Here is a 15,021-nt window from a genome sequence, read left to right as displayed (position 1 = left end):
CGTCCGAATTAAACATTTTTTTTTTCAAATTGGTTATTTTTTGAGATCTACGCGTCCCAAACCATTTCCCATCTCAAAATAACCGAAAACAAATAAAAATTACGAATTCGGCAAAAAAGGGGTGCAACACGAGGACTTCCCAGGAGGTCACCCATCCTAGTACTACTCTCGCCCAAGCACGCTTAACTGCGGAGTTCTGATGGGATCCGGTGCATTAGTGATGGTATGATCGCACCCATCTACTTATTGCGCTATTTTGTATTTATACCCTTTCCAGCCCCTGATTTCCTTCGAAATGCCGTAACTTTGTGCCCGATCGTCCGAATTAAACATTTTTTTTTTCAAATTGGTTATTTTTTGAGATCTACGCGTCCCAAACCATTTCCCATCTCAAAATAACCGAAAACAAATAAAAATTACGAATTCGGCAAAAAAGGGGTGCAACACGAGGACTTCCCAGGAGGTCACCCATCCTAGTACTACTCTCGCCCAAGCACGCTTAACTGCGGAGTTCTGATGGGATCCGGTGCATTAGTGCTGGTATGATCGCACCCATTTACTTATTGCGCTATTTTGTATTTATACCCTTTCCAGCCCCTGATTTCCTTCGAAATGCCGTAACTTTGTGCCCGATCGTCCGAATTAAACATTTTTTTTTTCAAATTGGTTATTTTTTTGAGATCTACGCGTCCCAAACCATTTCCCATCTCAAAATAACCGAAAACAAATAAAAATTACGAATTCGGCAAAAAAGGGGTGAACCACGAGGACTTCCCAGGAGGTCACCCATCCTAGTACTACTCTCGCCCAAGCACGCTTAACTGCGGAGTTCTGATGGGATCCGGTGCATTAGTGCTGGTATGATCGCACCCATTTACTTATTGCGCTATTTTGTATTTATACCCTTTCCAGCCCCTGATTTCCTTCGAAATGCCGTAACTTTGTGCCCGATCGTCCGAATTAAACATTTTTTTTTTCAAATTGGTTATTTTTTGAGATCTACGCGTCCCAAACCATTTCCCATCTCAAAATAACCGAAAACAAATAAAAATTACGAATTCGGCAAAAAAGGGGTGCAACACGAGGACTTCCCAGGAGGTCACCCATCCTAGTCCTACTCTCGCCCAAGCACGCTTAACTGCGGAGTTCTGATGGGATCCGGTGCATTAGTGATGGTATGATCGCACCCATTTACTTATTGCGCTATTTTGTATTTATACCCTTTCCAGCCCCTGATTTCCTTCGAAATGCCGTAACTTTGTGCCCGATCGTCCGAATTAAACATTTTTTTTTTCAAATTGGTTATTTTTTGAGATCTACGCGTCCCAAACCATTTCCCATCTCAAAATAACCGAAAACAAATAAAAATTACGAATTCGGCAAAAAAGGGGTGCAACACGAGGACTTCCCAGGAGGTCACCCATCCTAGTACTACTCTCGCCCAAGCACGCTTAACTGCGGAGTTCTAATGGGATCCGGTGCATTAGTGCTGGTATGATCGCGCCCATTTACTTATTGCGCTATTTTGTATTTATACCCTTTCCAGCCCCTGATTTCCTTCGAAATGCCGTAACTTTGTGCCCGATCGTCCGAATTAAACATTTTTTTTTCAAATTGGTTATTTTTTGAGATCTACGCGTCCCAAACCATTTCCCATCTCAAAATAACCGAAAACAAATAAAAATTACGAATTCGGCAAAAAAGGGGTGCAACACGAGGACTTCCCAGGAGGTCACCCATCCTAGTACTACTCTCGCCCAAGCACGCTTAACTGCGGAGTTCTGATGGAATCCGGTGCATTAGTGCTGGTATGATCGCACCCATTTACTTATTGCGCTATTTTGTATTTATACCCTTTCCAGCCCCTGATTTCCTTCGAAATGCCGTAACTTTGTGCCCGATCGTCCGAATTAAAAATTTTTTTTTTCAAATTGGTTATTTTTTTGAGATCTACGCGTCCCAAACCATTTCCCATCTCAAAATAACCGAAAACAAATAAAAATTACGAATTCGGCAAAAAAGGGGTGCAACACGAGGACTTCCCAGGAGGTCACCCATCCTAGTACTACTCTCGCCCAAGCACGCTTAACTGCGGAGTTCTGATGGGATCCGGTGCATTAGTGCTGGTATGATCGCACCCATTTACTTATTGCGCTATTTTGTATTTATACCCTTTCCAGCCCCTAATTTCCTTCGAAATGCCGTAACTTTGTGCCCGATCGTCCGAATTAAACATTTTTTTTTTCAAATTGGTTATTTTTTGAGATCTACGCGTCCCAAACCATTTCCCATCTCAAAATAACCGAAAATAAATAAAAATTACGAATTCGGCAAAAAAGGGGTGCAACACGAGGACTTCCCAGGAGGTCACCCATCCTAGTACTACTCTCGCCCAAGCACGCTTAACTGCGGAGTTCTGATGGGATCCGGTGCATTAGTGCTGGTATGATCGCACCCATTTACTTATTGCGCTATTTTGTATTTATACCCTTTCCAGCCCCTGATTTCCTTCGAAATGCCGTAACTTTGTGCCCGATCGTCCGAATTAAACATTTTTTTTTTCAAATTGGTTATTTTTTTGAGATCTACGCGTCCCAAACCATTTCCCATCTCAAAATAACCGAACACAAATAAAAATTACGAATTCGGCAAAAAAGGGGTGCAACACGAGGACTTCCCAGGAGGTCACCCATCCTAGTACTACTCTCGCCCAAGCACGCTTAACTGCGGAGTTCTGATGGGATCCGGTGCATTAGTGCTGGTATGATCGCACCCATTTACTTATTGCGCTATTTTGTATTTATACCCTTTCCAGCCCCTAATTTCCTTCGAAATGCCGTAACTTTGTGCCCGATCGTCCGAATTAAACATTTTTTTTTTCAAATTGGTTATTTTTTGAGATCTACGCGTCCCAAACCATTTCCCATCTCAAAATAACCGAAAATAAATAAAAATTACGAATTCGGCAAAAAAGGGGTGCAACACGAGGACTTCCCAGGAGGTCACCCATCCTAGTACTACTCTCGCCCAAGCACGCTTAACTGCGGAGTTCTGATGGGATCCGGTGCATTAGTGCTGGTATGATCGCACCCATTTACTTATTGCGCTATTTTGTATTTATACCCTTTCCAGCCCCTGATTTCCTTCGAAATGCCGTAACTTTGTGCCCGATCGTCCGAATTAAACATTTTTTTTTTCAAATTGGTTATTTTTTTGAGATCTACGCGTCCCAAACCATTTCCCATCTCAAAATAATCGAAAACAAATAAAAATTACGAATTCGGCAAAAAAGGGGTGCAACACGAGGACTTCCTAGGAGGTCACCCATCCTAGTACTACTCTCGCCCAAGCACGCTTAACTGCGGAGTTCTGATGGGATCCGGTGCATTAGTGCTGGTATGATCGCACCCATTTACTTATTGCGCTATTTTGTATTTATACCCTTTCCAGCCCCTAATTTCCTTCGAAATGCCGTAACTTTGTGCCCGATCGTCCGAATTAAACATTTTTTTTTTCAAATTGGTTATTTTTTGAGATCTACGCGTCCCAAACCATTTCCCATCTCAAAATAACCGAAAACAAATAAAAATTACGAATTCGGCAAAAAAGGGGTGCAACACGAGGACTTCCCAGGAGGTCACCCATCCTAGTACTACTCTCGCCCAAGCACGCTTAACTGCGGAGTTCTGATGGGATCCGGTGCATTAGTGCTGGTATGATCGCACCCATTTACTTATTGCGCTATTTTGTATTTATACCCTTTCCAGCCCCTGATTTCCTTCGAAATGCCGTAACTTTGTGCCCGATCGTCCGAATTAAACATTTTTTTTTTCAAATTGGTTATTTTTTTGAGATCTACGCGTCCCAAACCATTTCCCATCTCAAAATAACCGAAAACAAATAAAAATTACGAATTCGGCAAAAAAGGGGTGAACCACGAGGACTTCCCAGGAGGTCACCCATCCTAGTACTACTCTCGCCCAAGCACGCTTAACTGCGGAGTTCTGATGGGATCCGGTGCATTAGTGCTGGTATGATCGCACCCATTTACTTATTGCGCTATTTTGTATTTATACCCTTTCCAGCCCCTGATTTCCTTCGAAATGCCGTAACTTTGTGCCCGATCGTCCGAATTAAACATTTTTTTTTTCAAATTGGTTATTTTTTGAGATCTACGCGTCCCAAACCATTTCCCATCTCAAAATAACCGAAAACAAATAAAAATTACGAATTCGGCAAAAAAGGGGTGCAACACGAGGACTTCCCAGGAGGTCACCCATCCTAGTACTACTCTCGCCCAAGCACGCTTAACTGCGGAGTTCTGATGGGATCCGGTGCATTAGTGCTGGTATGATCGCACCCATTTACTTATTGCGCTATTTTGTATTTATACCCTTTCCAGCCCCTGATTTCCTTCGAAATGCCGTAACTTTGTGCCCGATCGTCCGAATTAAACATTTTTTTTTTCAAATTGGTTATTTTTTTGAGATCTACGCGTCCCAAACCATTTCCCATCTCAAAATAACCGAAAACAAATAAAAATTACGAATTCGGCAAAAAAGGGGTGCAACACGAGGACTTCCCAGGAGGTCACCCATCCTAGTACTACTCTCGCCCAAGCACGCTTAACTGCGGAGTTCTGATGGGATCCGGTGCATTAGTGCTGGTATGATCGCACCCATTTACTTATTGCGCTATTTTGTATTTATACCCTTTCCAGCCCCTAATTTCCTTCGAAATGCCGTAACTTTGTGCCCGATCGTCCGAATTAAACATTTTTTTTTTCAAATTGGTTATTTTTTGAGATCTACGCGTCCCAAACCATTTCCCATCTCAAAATAACCGAAAATAAATAAAAATTACGAATTCGGCAAAAAAGGGGTGCAACACGAGGACTTCCCAGGAGGTCACCCATCCTAGTACTACTCTCGCCCAAGCACGCTTAACTGCGGAGTTCTGATGGGATCCGGTGCATTAGTGCTGGTATGATCGCACCCATTTACTTATTGCGCTATTTTGTATTTATACCCTTTCCAGCCCCTGATTTCCTTCGAAATGCCGTAACTTTGTGCCCGATCGTCCGAATTAAACATTTTTTTTTTCAAATTGGTTATTTTTTGAGATCTACGCGTCCCAAACCATTTCCCATCTCAAAATAACCGAAAACAAATAAAAATTACGAATTCGGCAAAAAAGGGGTGCAACACGAGGACTTCCCAGGAGGTCACCCATCCTAGTACTACTCTCGCCCAAGCACGCTTAACTGCGGAGTTCTGATGGGATCCGGTGCATTAGTGCTGGTATGATCGCACCCATTTACTTATTGCGCTATTTTGTATTTATACCTTTTCCAGCCCCTGATTTCCTTCGAAATGCCGTAACTTTGTGCCCGATCGTCCGAATTAAACATTTTTTTTTTCAAATTGGTTATTTTTTTGAGATCTACGCGTCCCAAACCATTTCCCATCTCAAAATAACCGAAAACAAATAAAAATTACGAATTCGGCAAAAAAGGGGTGCAACACGAGGACTTCCCAGGAGGTCACCCATCCTAGTACTACTCTCGCCCAAGCACGCTTAACTGCGGAGTTCTGATGGGATCCGGTGCATTAGTGCTGGTATGATCGCACCCATTTACTTATTGCGCTATTTTGTATTTATACCCTTTCCAGCCCCTGATTTCCTTCGAAATGCCGTAACTTTGTGCCCGATCGTCCGAATTAAACATTTTTTTTTTCAAATTGGTTATTTTTTGAGATCTACGCGTCCCAAACCATTTCCCATCTCAAAATAACCGAAAATAAATAAAAATTACGAATTCGGCAAAAAAGGGGAGCAACACGAGGACTTCCCAGGAGGTCACCCATCCTAGTACTACTCTCGCCCAAGCACGCTTAACTGCGGAGTTCTGATGGGATCCGATGCATTAGTGCTGGTATGATCGCACCCATTTACTTATTGCGCTATTTTGTATTTATACCCTTTCCAGCCCCTGATTTCCTTCGAAATGCCGTAACTTTGTGTCCGATCGTCCGAATTAAACATTTTTTTTTTTCAAATTGGTTATTTTTTTGAGATCTACGCGTCCCAAACCATTTCCCATCTCAAAATAACCGAAAACAAATAAAAATTACGAATTCGGCAAAAAAGGGGTGCAACACGAGGACTTCCCAGGAGGTCACCCATCCTAGTACTACTCTCGCCCAAGCACGCTTAACTGCGGAGTTCTGATGGGATCCGGTGCATTAGTGCTGGTATGATCGCACCCATTTACTTATTGCGCTATTTTGTATTTATACCCTTTCCAGCCCCTAATTTCCTTCGAAATGCCGTAACTTTGTGCCCGATCGTCCGAATTAAACATTTTTTTTTTCAAATTGGTTATTTTTTGAGATCTACGCGTCCCAAACCATTTCCCATCTCAAAATAACCGAAAATAAATAAAAATTACGAATTCGGCAAAAAAGGGGTGCAACACGAGGACTTCCCAGGAGGTCACCCATCCTAGTACTACTCTCGCCCAAGCACGCTTAACTGCGGAGTTCTGATGGGATCCGGTGCATTAGTGCTGGTATGATCGCACCCATTTACTTATTGCGCTATTTTGTATTTATACCCTTTCCAGCCCCTGATTTCCTTCGAAATGCCGTAACTTTGTGCCCGATCGTCCGAATTAAACATTTTTTTTTTCAAATTGGTTATTTTTTGAGATCTACGCGTCCCAAACCATTTCCCATCTCAAAATAACCGAAAACAAATAAAAATTACGAATTCGGCAAAAAAGGGGTGCAACACGAGGACTTCCCAGGAGGTCACCCATCCTAGTACTACTCTCGCCCAAGCACGCTTAACTGCGGAGTTCTGATGGGATCCGGTGCATTAGTGCTGGTATGATCGCACCCATTTACTTATTGCGCTATTTTGTATTTATACCCTTTCCAGCCCCTGATTTCCTTCGAAATGCCGTAACTTTGTGCCCGATCGTCCGAATTAAACATTTTTTTTTTCAAATTGGTTATTTTTTTGAGATCTACGCGTCCCAAACCATTTCCCATCTCAAAATAACCGAAAACAAATAAAAATTACGAATTCGGCAAAAAAGGGGTGCAACACGAGGACTTCCCAGGAGGTCACCCATCCTAGTACTACTCTCGCCCAAGCACGCTTAACTGCGGAGTTCTGATGGGATCCGGTGCATTAGTGTTGGTATGATCGCACCCATTTACTTATTGCGCTATTTTGTATTTATACCCTTTCCAGCCCCTAATTTCCTTCGAAATGCCGTAACTTTGTGCCCGATCGTCCGAATTAAACATTTTTTTTTTCAAATTGGTTATTTTTTGAGATCTACGCGTCCCAAACCATTTCCCATCTCAAAATAACCGAAAATAAATAAAAATTACGAATTCGGCAAAAAAGGGGTGCAACACGAGGACTTCCCAGGAGGTCACCCATCCTAGTACTACTCTCGCCCAAGCACGCTTAACTGCGGAGTTCTGATGGGATCCGGTGCATTAGTGCTGGTATGATCGCACCCATTTACTTATTGCGCTATTTTGTATTTATACCCTTTCCAGCCCCTGATTTCCTTCGAAATGCCGTAACTTTGTGCCCGATCGTCCGAATTAAACATTTTTTTTTTCAAATTGGTTATTTTTTTGAGATCTACGCGTCCCAAACCATTTCCCATCTCAAAATAACCGAAAACAAATAAAAATTACGAATTCGGCAAAAAAGGGGTGCAACACGAGGACTTCCCAGGAGGTCACCCATCCTAGTACTACTCTCGCCCAAGCACGCTTAACTGCGGAGTTCTGATGGGATCCGGTGCATTAGTGATGGTATGATCGCACCCATTTACTTATTGCGCTATTTTGTATTTATACCCTTTCCAGCCCCTAATTTCCTTCGAAATGCCGTAACTTTGTGCCCGATCGTCCGAATTAAACATTTTTTTTTTCAAATTGGTTATTTTTTGAGATCTACGCGTCCCAAACCATTTCCCATCTCAAAATAACCGAAAATAAATAAAAATTACGAATTCGGCAAAAAAGGGGTGCAACACGAGGACTTCCCAGGAGGTCACCCATCCTAGTACTACTCTCGCCCAAGCACGCTTAACTGCGGAGTTCTGATGGGATCCGGTGCATTAGTGCTGGTATGATCGCACCCATTTACTTATTGCGCTATTTTGTATTTATACCCTTTCCAGCCCCTGATTTCCTTCGAAATGCCGTAACTTTGTGCCCGATCGTCCGAATTAAACATTTTTTTTTTCAAATTGGTTATTTTTTTGAGATCTACGCGTCCCAAACCATTTCCCATCTCAAAATAACCGAAAACAAATAAAAATTACGAATTCGGCAAAAAAGGGGTGCAACACGAGGACTTCCCAGGAGGTCACCCATCCTAGTACTACTCTCGCCCAAGCACGCTTAACTGCGGAGTTCTGATGGGATCCGGTGCATTAGTGCTGGTATGATCGCACCCATTTACTTATTGCGCTATTTTGTATTTATACCCTTTCCAGCCCCTAATTTCCTTCGAAATGCCGTAACTTTGTGCCCGATCGTCCGAATTAAACATTTTTTTTTTCAAATTGGTTATTTTTTGAGATCTACGCGTCCCAAACCATTTCCCATCTCAAAATAACCGAAAATAAATAAAAATTACGAATTCGGCAAAAAAGGGGTGCAACACGAGGACTTCCCAGGAGGTCACCCATCCTAGTACTACTCTCGCCCAAGCACGCTTAACTGCGGAGTTCTGATGGGATCCGGTGCATTAGTGCTGGTATGATCGCACCCATTTACTTATTGCGCTATTTTGTATTTATACCCTTTCCAGCCCCTGATTTCCTTCGAAATGCCGTAACTTTGTGCCCGATCGTCCGAATTAAACATTTTTTTTTTCAAATTGGTTATTTTTTGAGATCTACGCGTCCCAAACCATTTCCCATCTCAAAATAACCGAAAACAAATAAAAATTACGAATTCGGCAAAAAAGGGGTGCAACACGAGGACTTCCCAGGAGGTCACCCATCCTAGTACTACTCTCGCCCAAGCACGCTTAACTGCGGAGTTCTGATGGGATCCGGTGCATTAGTGCTGGTATGATCGCACCCATTTACTTATTGCGCTATTTTGTATTTATACCCTTTCCAGCCCCTGATTTCCTTCGAAATGCCGTAACTTTGTGCCCGATCGTCCGAATTAAACATTTTTTTTTTCAAATTGGTTATTTTTTGAGATCTACGCGTCCCAAACCATTTCCCATCTCAAAATAACCGAAAACAAATAAAAATTACGAATTCGGCAAAAAAGGGGTGCAACACGAGGACTTCCCAGGAGGTCACCCATCCTAGTACTACTCTCGCCCAAGCACGCTTAACTGCGGAGTTCTGATGGGATCCGGTGCATTAGTGATGGTATGATCGCACCCATTTACTTATTGCGCTATTTTGTATTTATACCCTTTCCAGCCCCTGATTTCCTTCGAAATGCCGTAACTTTGTGCCCGATCGTCCGAATTAAACATTTTTTTTTTCAAATTGGTTATTTTTTTGAGATCTACGCGTCCCAAACCATTTCCCATCTCAAAATAACCGAAAACAAATAAAAATTACGAATTCGGCAAAAAAGGGGTGAACCACGAGGACTTCCCAGGAGGTCACCCATCCTAGTACTACTCTCGCCCAAGCACGCTTAACTGCGGAGTTCTGATGGGATCCGGTGCATTAGTGCTGGTATGATCGCACCCATTTACTTATTGCGCTATTTTGTATTTATACCCTTTCCAGCCCCTGATTTCCTTCGAAATGCCGTAACTTTGTGCCCGATCGTCCGAATTAAACATTTTTTTTTTCAAATTGGTTATTTTTTGAGATCTACGCGTCCCAAACCATTTCCCATCTCAAAATAACCGAAAACAAATAAAAATTACGAATTCGGCAAAAAAGGGGTGCAACACGAGGACTTCCCAGGAGGTCACCCATCCTAGTACTACTCTCGCCCAAGCACGCTTAACTGCGGAGTTCTGATGGGATCCGGTGCATTAGTGCTGGTATGATCGCACCCATTTACTTATTGCGCTATTTTGTATTTATACCCTTTCCAGCCCCTGATTTCCTTCGAAATGCCGTAACTTTGTGCCCGATCGTCCGAATTAAACATTTTTTTTTTCAAATTGGTTATTTTTTGAGATCTACGCGTCCCAAACCATTTCCCATCTCAAAATAACCGAAAACAAATAAAAATTACGAATTCGGCAAAAAAGGGGTGCAACACGAGGACTTCCCAGGAGGTCACCCATCCTAGTACTACTCTCGCCCAAGCACGCTTAACTGCGGAGTTCTGATGGGATCCGGTGCATTAGTGATGGTATGATCGCACCCATTTACTTATTGCGCTATTTTGTATTTATACCCTTTCCAGCCCCTGATTTCCTTCGAAATGCCGTAACTTTGTGCCCGATCGTCCGAATTAAACATTTTTTTTTTCAAATTGGTTATTTTTTTGAGATCTACGCGTCCCAAACCATTTCCCATCTCAAAATAACCGAAAACAAATAAAAATTACGAATTCGGCAAAAAAGGGGTGCAACACGAGGACTTCCCAGGAGGTCACCCATCCTAGTACTACTCTCGCCCAAGCACGCTTAACTGCGGAGTTCTGATGGGATCCGGTGCATTAGTGCTGGTATGATCGCACCCATTTACTTATTGCGCTATTTTGTATTTATACCCTTTCCAGCCCCTGATTTCCTTCGAAATGCCGTAACTTTGTGCCCGATCGTCCGAATTAAACATTTTTTTTTTCAAATTGGTTATTTTTTGAGATCTACGCGTCCCAAACCATTTCCCATCTCAAAATAACCGAAAACAAATAAAAATTACGAATTCGGCAAAAAAGGGGTGCAACACGAGGACTTCCCAGGAGGTCACCCATCCTAGTACTACTCTCGCCCAAGCACGCTTAACTGCGGAGTTCTGATGGGATCCGGTGCATTAGTGCTGGTATGATCGCACCCATTTACTTATTGCGCTATTTTGTATTTATACCCTTTCCAGCCCCTGATTTCCTTCGAAATGCCGTAACTTTGTGCCCGATCGTCCGAATTAAACATTTTTTTTTTCAAATTGGTTATTTTTTGAGATCTACGCGTCCCAAACCATTTCCCATCTCAAAATAACCGAAAACAAATAAAAATTACGAATTCGGCAAAAAAGGGGTGCAACACGAGGACTTCCCAGGAGGTCACCCATCCTAGTACTACTCTCGCCCAAGCACGCTTAACTGCGGAGTTCTGATGGGATCCGGTGCATTAGTGATGGTATGATCGCACCCATTTACTTATTGCGCTATTTTGTATTTATACCCTTTCCAGCCCCTGATTTCCTTCGAAATGCCGTAACTTTGTGCCCGATCGTCCGAATTAAACATTTTTTTTTTCAAATTGGTTATTTTTTTGAGATCTACGCGTCCCAAACCATTTCCCATCTCAAAATAACCGAAAACAAATAAAAATTACGAATTCGGCAAAAAAGGGGTGCAACACGAGGACTTCCCAGGAGGTCACCCATCCTAGTATTACTCTCGCCCAAGCACGCTTAACTGCGGAGTTCTGATGGGATCCGGTGCATTAGTGCTGGTATGATCGCACCCATTTACTTATTGCGCTATTTTGTATTTATACCCTTTCCAGCCCCTGATTTCCTTCGAAATGCCGTAACTTTGTGCCCGATCGTCCGAATTAAACATTTTTTTTTTCAAATTGGTTATTTTTTTGAGATCTACGCGTCCCAAACCATTTCCCATCTCAAAATAACCGAAAACAAATAAAAATTACGAATTCGGCAAAAAAGGGGTGCAACACGAGGACTTCCCAGGAGGTCACCCATCCTAGTACTACTCTCGCCCAAGCACGCTTAACTGCGGAGTTCTGATGGGATCCGGTGCATTAGTGCTGGTATGATCGCACCCATTTACTTATTGCGCTATTTTGTATTTATACCCTTTCCAGCCCCTAATTTCCTTCGAAATGCCGTAACTTTGTGCCCGATCGTCCGAATTAAACATTTTTTTTTTCAAATTGGTTATTTTTTGAGATCTACGCGTCCCAAACCATTTCCCATCTCAAAATAACCGAAAATAAATAAAAATTACGAATTCGGCAAAAAAGGGGAGCAACACGAGGACTTCCCAGGAGGTCACCCATCCTAGTACTACTCTCGCCCAAGCACGCTTAACTGCGGAGTTCTGATGGGATCCGGTGCATTAGTGCTGGTATGATCGCACCCATTTACTTATTGCGCTATTTTGTATTTATACCCTTTCCAGCCCCTGATTTCCTTCGAAATGCCGTAACTTTGTGCCCGATCGTCCGAATTAAACATTTTTTTTTTTCAAATTGGTTATTTTTTTGAGATCTACGCGTCCCAAACCATTTCCCATCTCAAAATAACCGAAAACAAATAAAAATTACGAATTCGGCAAAAAAGGGGTGCAACACGAGGACTTCCCAGGAGGTCACCCATCCTAGTACTACTCTCGCCCAAGCACGCTTAACTGCGGAGTTCTGATGGGATCCGGTGCATTAGTGCTGGTATGATCGCACCCATTTACTTATTGCGCTATTTTGTATTTATACCCTTTCCAGCCCCTGATTTCCTTCGAAATGCCGTAACTTTGTGCCCGATCGTCCGAATTAAACATTTTTTTTTTCAAATTGGTTATTTTTTTGAGATCTACGCGTCCCAAACCATTTCTCATCTCAAAATAACCGAAAATAAATAAAAATTACGAATTCGGCAAAAAAGGGGTGCAACACGAGGACTTCCCAGGAGGTCACCCATCCTAGTACTACTCTCGCCCAAGCACGCTTAACTGCGGAGTTCTGATGGGATCCGGTGCATTAGTGCTGGTATGATCGCACCCATTTACTTATTGCGCTATTTTGTATTTATACCCTTTCCAGCCCCTAATTTCCTTCGAAATGCCGTAACTTTGTGCCCGATCGTCCGAATTAAACATTTTTTTTTTCAAATTGGTTATTTTTTGAGATCTACGCGTCCCAAACCATTTCCCATCTCAAAATAACCGAAAACAAATAAAAATTACGAATTCGGCAAAAAAGGGGTGCAACACGAGGACTTCCCAGGAGGTCACCCATCCTAGTACTACTCTCGCCCAAGCACGCTTAACTGCGGAGTTCTGATGGGATCCGGTGCATTAGTGCTGGTATGATCGCACCCATTTACTTATTGCGCTATTTTGTATTTATACCCTTTCCAGCCCCTGATTTCCTTCGAAATGCCGTAACTTTGTGCCCGATCGTCCGAATTAAACATTTTTTTTTTCAAATTGGTTATTTTTTTGAGATCTACGCGTCCCAAACCATTTCCCATCTCAAAATAACCGAAAACAAATAAAAATTACGAATTCGGCAAAAAAGGGGTGCAACACGAGGACTTCCCAGGAGGTCACCCATCCTAGTACTACTCTCGCCCAAGCACGCTTAACTGCGGAGTTCTGATGGGATCCGGTGCATTAGTGCTGGTATGATCGCACCCATTTACTTATTGCGCTATTTTGTATTTATACCCTTTCCAGCCCCTAATTTCCTTCGAAATGCCGTAACTTTGTGCCCGATCGTCCGAATTAAACATTTTTTTTTTCAAATTGGTTATTTTTTGAGATCTACGCGTCCCAAACCATTTCCCATCTCAAAATAACCGAAAATAAATAAAAATTACGAATTCGGCAAAAAAGGGGAGCAACACGAGGACTTCCCAGGAGGTCACCCATCCTAGTACTACTCTCGCCCAAGCACGCTTAACTGCGGAGTTCTGATGGGATCCGGTGCATTAGTGCTGGTATGATCGCACCCATTTACTTATTGCGCTATTTTGTATTTATACCCTTTCCAGCCCCTGATTTCCTTCGAAATGCCGTAACTTTGTGCCCGATCGTCCGAATTAAACATTTTTTTTTTCAAATTGGTTATTTTTTTGAGATCTACGCGTCCCAAACCATTTCCCATCTCAAAATAACCGAAAACAAATAAAAATTACGAATTCGGCAAAAAAGGGGTGCAACACGAGGACTTCCCAGGAGGTCACCCATCCTAGTACTACTCTCGCCCAAGCACGCTTAACTGCGGAGTTCTGATGGGATCCGGTGCATTAGTGCTGGTATGATCGCACCCATTTACTTATTGCGCTATTTTGTATTTATACCCTTTCCAGCCCCTGATTTCCTTCGAAATGCCGTAACTTTGTGCCCGATCGTCCGAATTAAACATTTTTTTTTTCAAATTGGTTATTTTTTTGAGATCTACGCGTCCCAAACCATTTCCCATCTCAAAATAACCGAAAACAAATAAAAATTACGAATTCGGCAAAAAAGGGGTGCAACACGAGGACTTCCCAGGAGGTCACCCATCCTAGTACTACTCTCGCCCAAGCACGCTTAACTGCGGAGTTCTGATGGGATCCGGTGCATTAGTGCTGGTATGATCGCACCCATTTACTTATTGCGCTATTTTGTATTTATACCCTTTCCAGCCCCTGATTTCCTTCGAAATGCCGTAACTTTGTGCCCGATCGTCCGAATTAAACATTTTTTTTTTCAAATTGGTTATTTTTTTGAGATCTACGCGTCCCAAACCATTTCCCATCTCAAAATAACCGTAAACAAATAAAAATTACGAATTCGGCAAAAAAGGGGTGCAACACGAGGACTTCCCAGGAGGTCACCCATCCTAGTACTACTCTCGCCCAAGCACGCTTAACTGCGGAGTTCTGATGGGATCCGGTGCATTAGTGCTGGTATGATCGCACCCATTTACTTATTGCGCTATTTTGTATTTATACCCTTTCCAGCCCCTGATTTCCTTCGAAATGCCGTAACTTTGTGCCCGATCGTCCGAATTAAACATTTTTTTTTTCAAATTGGTTATTTTTTTGAGATCTACGCGTCCCAAACCATTTCCCATCTCAAAATAACCGAAAACAAATAAAAA

The 15,021-nt window shown here is 42.5% G+C and overlaps 47 non-coding genes across 47 annotated transcripts; all 47 read right to left on the bottom strand.

The window, feature by feature from the left end:
* Positions 1-118: 118 nt before the first annotated feature.
* LOC145561611 (5S ribosomal RNA) lies at positions 119-237 on the bottom strand. The gene has a single exon (XR_014094149.1). It is a non-coding gene; the product is annotated as a 5S ribosomal RNA (ribosomal RNA).
* A 198-nt stretch (positions 238-435) lies between these two features.
* On the bottom strand, positions 436-554 carry LOC145560754 (5S ribosomal RNA). The gene has a single exon (XR_014093368.1). It is a non-coding gene; the product is annotated as a 5S ribosomal RNA (ribosomal RNA).
* A 199-nt stretch (positions 555-753) lies between these two features.
* Positions 754-872, bottom strand: LOC145560643 (5S ribosomal RNA). The gene has a single exon (XR_014093263.1). It is a non-coding gene; the product is annotated as a 5S ribosomal RNA (ribosomal RNA).
* Positions 873-1,070: 198 nt separating this feature from the next.
* On the bottom strand, positions 1,071-1,189 carry LOC145560742 (5S ribosomal RNA). The gene has a single exon (XR_014093357.1). It is a non-coding gene; the product is annotated as a 5S ribosomal RNA (ribosomal RNA).
* A 198-nt stretch (positions 1,190-1,387) lies between these two features.
* Positions 1,388-1,506, bottom strand: LOC145561438 (5S ribosomal RNA). Its single transcript, XR_014093983.1, has one exon. It is a non-coding gene; the product is annotated as a 5S ribosomal RNA (ribosomal RNA).
* A 197-nt stretch (positions 1,507-1,703) lies between these two features.
* On the bottom strand, positions 1,704-1,822 carry LOC145561380 (5S ribosomal RNA). The gene has a single exon (XR_014093927.1). It is a non-coding gene; the product is annotated as a 5S ribosomal RNA (ribosomal RNA).
* Positions 1,823-2,021: 199 nt separating this feature from the next.
* On the bottom strand, positions 2,022-2,140 carry LOC145560743 (5S ribosomal RNA). The gene has a single exon (XR_014093358.1). It is a non-coding gene; the product is annotated as a 5S ribosomal RNA (ribosomal RNA).
* A 198-nt stretch (positions 2,141-2,338) lies between these two features.
* Positions 2,339-2,457, bottom strand: LOC145560731 (5S ribosomal RNA). The gene has a single exon (XR_014093351.1). It is a non-coding gene; the product is annotated as a 5S ribosomal RNA (ribosomal RNA).
* A 199-nt stretch (positions 2,458-2,656) lies between these two features.
* Positions 2,657-2,775, bottom strand: LOC145560718 (5S ribosomal RNA). Its single transcript, XR_014093340.1, has one exon. It is a non-coding gene; the product is annotated as a 5S ribosomal RNA (ribosomal RNA).
* A 198-nt stretch (positions 2,776-2,973) lies between these two features.
* LOC145560705 (5S ribosomal RNA) lies at positions 2,974-3,092 on the bottom strand. The gene has a single exon (XR_014093328.1). It is a non-coding gene; the product is annotated as a 5S ribosomal RNA (ribosomal RNA).
* Positions 3,093-3,291: 199 nt separating this feature from the next.
* On the bottom strand, positions 3,292-3,410 carry LOC145561357 (5S ribosomal RNA). The gene has a single exon (XR_014093905.1). It is a non-coding gene; the product is annotated as a 5S ribosomal RNA (ribosomal RNA).
* Positions 3,411-3,608: 198 nt separating this feature from the next.
* LOC145560694 (5S ribosomal RNA) lies at positions 3,609-3,727 on the bottom strand. Its single transcript, XR_014093317.1, has one exon. It is a non-coding gene; the product is annotated as a 5S ribosomal RNA (ribosomal RNA).
* A 199-nt stretch (positions 3,728-3,926) lies between these two features.
* Positions 3,927-4,045, bottom strand: LOC145560642 (5S ribosomal RNA). Its single transcript, XR_014093262.1, has one exon. It is a non-coding gene; the product is annotated as a 5S ribosomal RNA (ribosomal RNA).
* A 198-nt stretch (positions 4,046-4,243) lies between these two features.
* Positions 4,244-4,362, bottom strand: LOC145560682 (5S ribosomal RNA). The gene has a single exon (XR_014093305.1). It is a non-coding gene; the product is annotated as a 5S ribosomal RNA (ribosomal RNA).
* A 199-nt stretch (positions 4,363-4,561) lies between these two features.
* LOC145560671 (5S ribosomal RNA) lies at positions 4,562-4,680 on the bottom strand. Its single transcript, XR_014093292.1, has one exon. It is a non-coding gene; the product is annotated as a 5S ribosomal RNA (ribosomal RNA).
* A 198-nt stretch (positions 4,681-4,878) lies between these two features.
* Positions 4,879-4,997, bottom strand: LOC145560660 (5S ribosomal RNA). Its single transcript, XR_014093279.1, has one exon. It is a non-coding gene; the product is annotated as a 5S ribosomal RNA (ribosomal RNA).
* Positions 4,998-5,195: 198 nt separating this feature from the next.
* LOC145560648 (5S ribosomal RNA) lies at positions 5,196-5,314 on the bottom strand. Its single transcript, XR_014093268.1, has one exon. It is a non-coding gene; the product is annotated as a 5S ribosomal RNA (ribosomal RNA).
* Positions 5,315-5,513: 199 nt separating this feature from the next.
* Positions 5,514-5,632, bottom strand: LOC145560637 (5S ribosomal RNA). The gene has a single exon (XR_014093257.1). It is a non-coding gene; the product is annotated as a 5S ribosomal RNA (ribosomal RNA).
* Positions 5,633-5,830: 198 nt separating this feature from the next.
* On the bottom strand, positions 5,831-5,949 carry LOC145561641 (5S ribosomal RNA). Its single transcript, XR_014094177.1, has one exon. It is a non-coding gene; the product is annotated as a 5S ribosomal RNA (ribosomal RNA).
* A 200-nt stretch (positions 5,950-6,149) lies between these two features.
* Positions 6,150-6,268, bottom strand: LOC145560626 (5S ribosomal RNA). The gene has a single exon (XR_014093246.1). It is a non-coding gene; the product is annotated as a 5S ribosomal RNA (ribosomal RNA).
* Positions 6,269-6,466: 198 nt separating this feature from the next.
* Positions 6,467-6,585, bottom strand: LOC145560614 (5S ribosomal RNA). The gene has a single exon (XR_014093235.1). It is a non-coding gene; the product is annotated as a 5S ribosomal RNA (ribosomal RNA).
* Positions 6,586-6,783: 198 nt separating this feature from the next.
* LOC145560602 (5S ribosomal RNA) lies at positions 6,784-6,902 on the bottom strand. The gene has a single exon (XR_014093224.1). It is a non-coding gene; the product is annotated as a 5S ribosomal RNA (ribosomal RNA).
* A 199-nt stretch (positions 6,903-7,101) lies between these two features.
* LOC145561442 (5S ribosomal RNA) lies at positions 7,102-7,220 on the bottom strand. Its single transcript, XR_014093987.1, has one exon. It is a non-coding gene; the product is annotated as a 5S ribosomal RNA (ribosomal RNA).
* Positions 7,221-7,418: 198 nt separating this feature from the next.
* Positions 7,419-7,537, bottom strand: LOC145560590 (5S ribosomal RNA). The gene has a single exon (XR_014093212.1). It is a non-coding gene; the product is annotated as a 5S ribosomal RNA (ribosomal RNA).
* Positions 7,538-7,736: 199 nt separating this feature from the next.
* Positions 7,737-7,855, bottom strand: LOC145561609 (5S ribosomal RNA). Its single transcript, XR_014094147.1, has one exon. It is a non-coding gene; the product is annotated as a 5S ribosomal RNA (ribosomal RNA).
* Positions 7,856-8,053: 198 nt separating this feature from the next.
* LOC145560578 (5S ribosomal RNA) lies at positions 8,054-8,172 on the bottom strand. The gene has a single exon (XR_014093201.1). It is a non-coding gene; the product is annotated as a 5S ribosomal RNA (ribosomal RNA).
* A 199-nt stretch (positions 8,173-8,371) lies between these two features.
* LOC145560565 (5S ribosomal RNA) lies at positions 8,372-8,490 on the bottom strand. Its single transcript, XR_014093190.1, has one exon. It is a non-coding gene; the product is annotated as a 5S ribosomal RNA (ribosomal RNA).
* A 198-nt stretch (positions 8,491-8,688) lies between these two features.
* Positions 8,689-8,807, bottom strand: LOC145560554 (5S ribosomal RNA). The gene has a single exon (XR_014093179.1). It is a non-coding gene; the product is annotated as a 5S ribosomal RNA (ribosomal RNA).
* A 198-nt stretch (positions 8,808-9,005) lies between these two features.
* On the bottom strand, positions 9,006-9,124 carry LOC145560543 (5S ribosomal RNA). Its single transcript, XR_014093168.1, has one exon. It is a non-coding gene; the product is annotated as a 5S ribosomal RNA (ribosomal RNA).
* A 198-nt stretch (positions 9,125-9,322) lies between these two features.
* LOC145561607 (5S ribosomal RNA) lies at positions 9,323-9,441 on the bottom strand. The gene has a single exon (XR_014094146.1). It is a non-coding gene; the product is annotated as a 5S ribosomal RNA (ribosomal RNA).
* A 199-nt stretch (positions 9,442-9,640) lies between these two features.
* On the bottom strand, positions 9,641-9,759 carry LOC145560641 (5S ribosomal RNA). Its single transcript, XR_014093261.1, has one exon. It is a non-coding gene; the product is annotated as a 5S ribosomal RNA (ribosomal RNA).
* Positions 9,760-9,957: 198 nt separating this feature from the next.
* LOC145561680 (5S ribosomal RNA) lies at positions 9,958-10,076 on the bottom strand. The gene has a single exon (XR_014094215.1). It is a non-coding gene; the product is annotated as a 5S ribosomal RNA (ribosomal RNA).
* A 198-nt stretch (positions 10,077-10,274) lies between these two features.
* LOC145561606 (5S ribosomal RNA) lies at positions 10,275-10,393 on the bottom strand. The gene has a single exon (XR_014094145.1). It is a non-coding gene; the product is annotated as a 5S ribosomal RNA (ribosomal RNA).
* Positions 10,394-10,592: 199 nt separating this feature from the next.
* Positions 10,593-10,711, bottom strand: LOC145561669 (5S ribosomal RNA). Its single transcript, XR_014094204.1, has one exon. It is a non-coding gene; the product is annotated as a 5S ribosomal RNA (ribosomal RNA).
* A 198-nt stretch (positions 10,712-10,909) lies between these two features.
* LOC145561658 (5S ribosomal RNA) lies at positions 10,910-11,028 on the bottom strand. Its single transcript, XR_014094193.1, has one exon. It is a non-coding gene; the product is annotated as a 5S ribosomal RNA (ribosomal RNA).
* Positions 11,029-11,226: 198 nt separating this feature from the next.
* Positions 11,227-11,345, bottom strand: LOC145561605 (5S ribosomal RNA). The gene has a single exon (XR_014094144.1). It is a non-coding gene; the product is annotated as a 5S ribosomal RNA (ribosomal RNA).
* Positions 11,346-11,544: 199 nt separating this feature from the next.
* On the bottom strand, positions 11,545-11,663 carry LOC145561424 (5S ribosomal RNA). Its single transcript, XR_014093970.1, has one exon. It is a non-coding gene; the product is annotated as a 5S ribosomal RNA (ribosomal RNA).
* A 199-nt stretch (positions 11,664-11,862) lies between these two features.
* On the bottom strand, positions 11,863-11,981 carry LOC145561646 (5S ribosomal RNA). The gene has a single exon (XR_014094182.1). It is a non-coding gene; the product is annotated as a 5S ribosomal RNA (ribosomal RNA).
* A 198-nt stretch (positions 11,982-12,179) lies between these two features.
* LOC145561393 (5S ribosomal RNA) lies at positions 12,180-12,298 on the bottom strand. The gene has a single exon (XR_014093939.1). It is a non-coding gene; the product is annotated as a 5S ribosomal RNA (ribosomal RNA).
* Positions 12,299-12,498: 200 nt separating this feature from the next.
* LOC145561634 (5S ribosomal RNA) lies at positions 12,499-12,617 on the bottom strand. Its single transcript, XR_014094171.1, has one exon. It is a non-coding gene; the product is annotated as a 5S ribosomal RNA (ribosomal RNA).
* Positions 12,618-12,816: 199 nt separating this feature from the next.
* On the bottom strand, positions 12,817-12,935 carry LOC145561621 (5S ribosomal RNA). The gene has a single exon (XR_014094159.1). It is a non-coding gene; the product is annotated as a 5S ribosomal RNA (ribosomal RNA).
* Positions 12,936-13,133: 198 nt separating this feature from the next.
* LOC145561610 (5S ribosomal RNA) lies at positions 13,134-13,252 on the bottom strand. The gene has a single exon (XR_014094148.1). It is a non-coding gene; the product is annotated as a 5S ribosomal RNA (ribosomal RNA).
* Positions 13,253-13,451: 199 nt separating this feature from the next.
* Positions 13,452-13,570, bottom strand: LOC145561598 (5S ribosomal RNA). Its single transcript, XR_014094137.1, has one exon. It is a non-coding gene; the product is annotated as a 5S ribosomal RNA (ribosomal RNA).
* Positions 13,571-13,768: 198 nt separating this feature from the next.
* LOC145561391 (5S ribosomal RNA) lies at positions 13,769-13,887 on the bottom strand. Its single transcript, XR_014093938.1, has one exon. It is a non-coding gene; the product is annotated as a 5S ribosomal RNA (ribosomal RNA).
* A 199-nt stretch (positions 13,888-14,086) lies between these two features.
* LOC145561586 (5S ribosomal RNA) lies at positions 14,087-14,205 on the bottom strand. Its single transcript, XR_014094126.1, has one exon. It is a non-coding gene; the product is annotated as a 5S ribosomal RNA (ribosomal RNA).
* A 199-nt stretch (positions 14,206-14,404) lies between these two features.
* LOC145561574 (5S ribosomal RNA) lies at positions 14,405-14,523 on the bottom strand. Its single transcript, XR_014094115.1, has one exon. It is a non-coding gene; the product is annotated as a 5S ribosomal RNA (ribosomal RNA).
* Positions 14,524-14,722: 199 nt separating this feature from the next.
* On the bottom strand, positions 14,723-14,841 carry LOC145561563 (5S ribosomal RNA). Its single transcript, XR_014094104.1, has one exon. It is a non-coding gene; the product is annotated as a 5S ribosomal RNA (ribosomal RNA).
* Positions 14,842-15,021: the final 180 nt, after the last annotated feature.

Source organism: Chenopodium album, chromosome 9 (genome assembly GCF_948465745.1).
Source record: "Chenopodium album chromosome 9, dcCheAlbu1.1, whole genome shotgun sequence".
Taxonomy (NCBI): Eukaryota; Viridiplantae; Streptophyta; class Magnoliopsida; order Caryophyllales; family Amaranthaceae; genus Chenopodium; species Chenopodium album.
The sequence above is the reverse complement of the archived record's forward strand: the minus strand, read 5'-3'. Positions and strand labels throughout refer to the sequence as shown.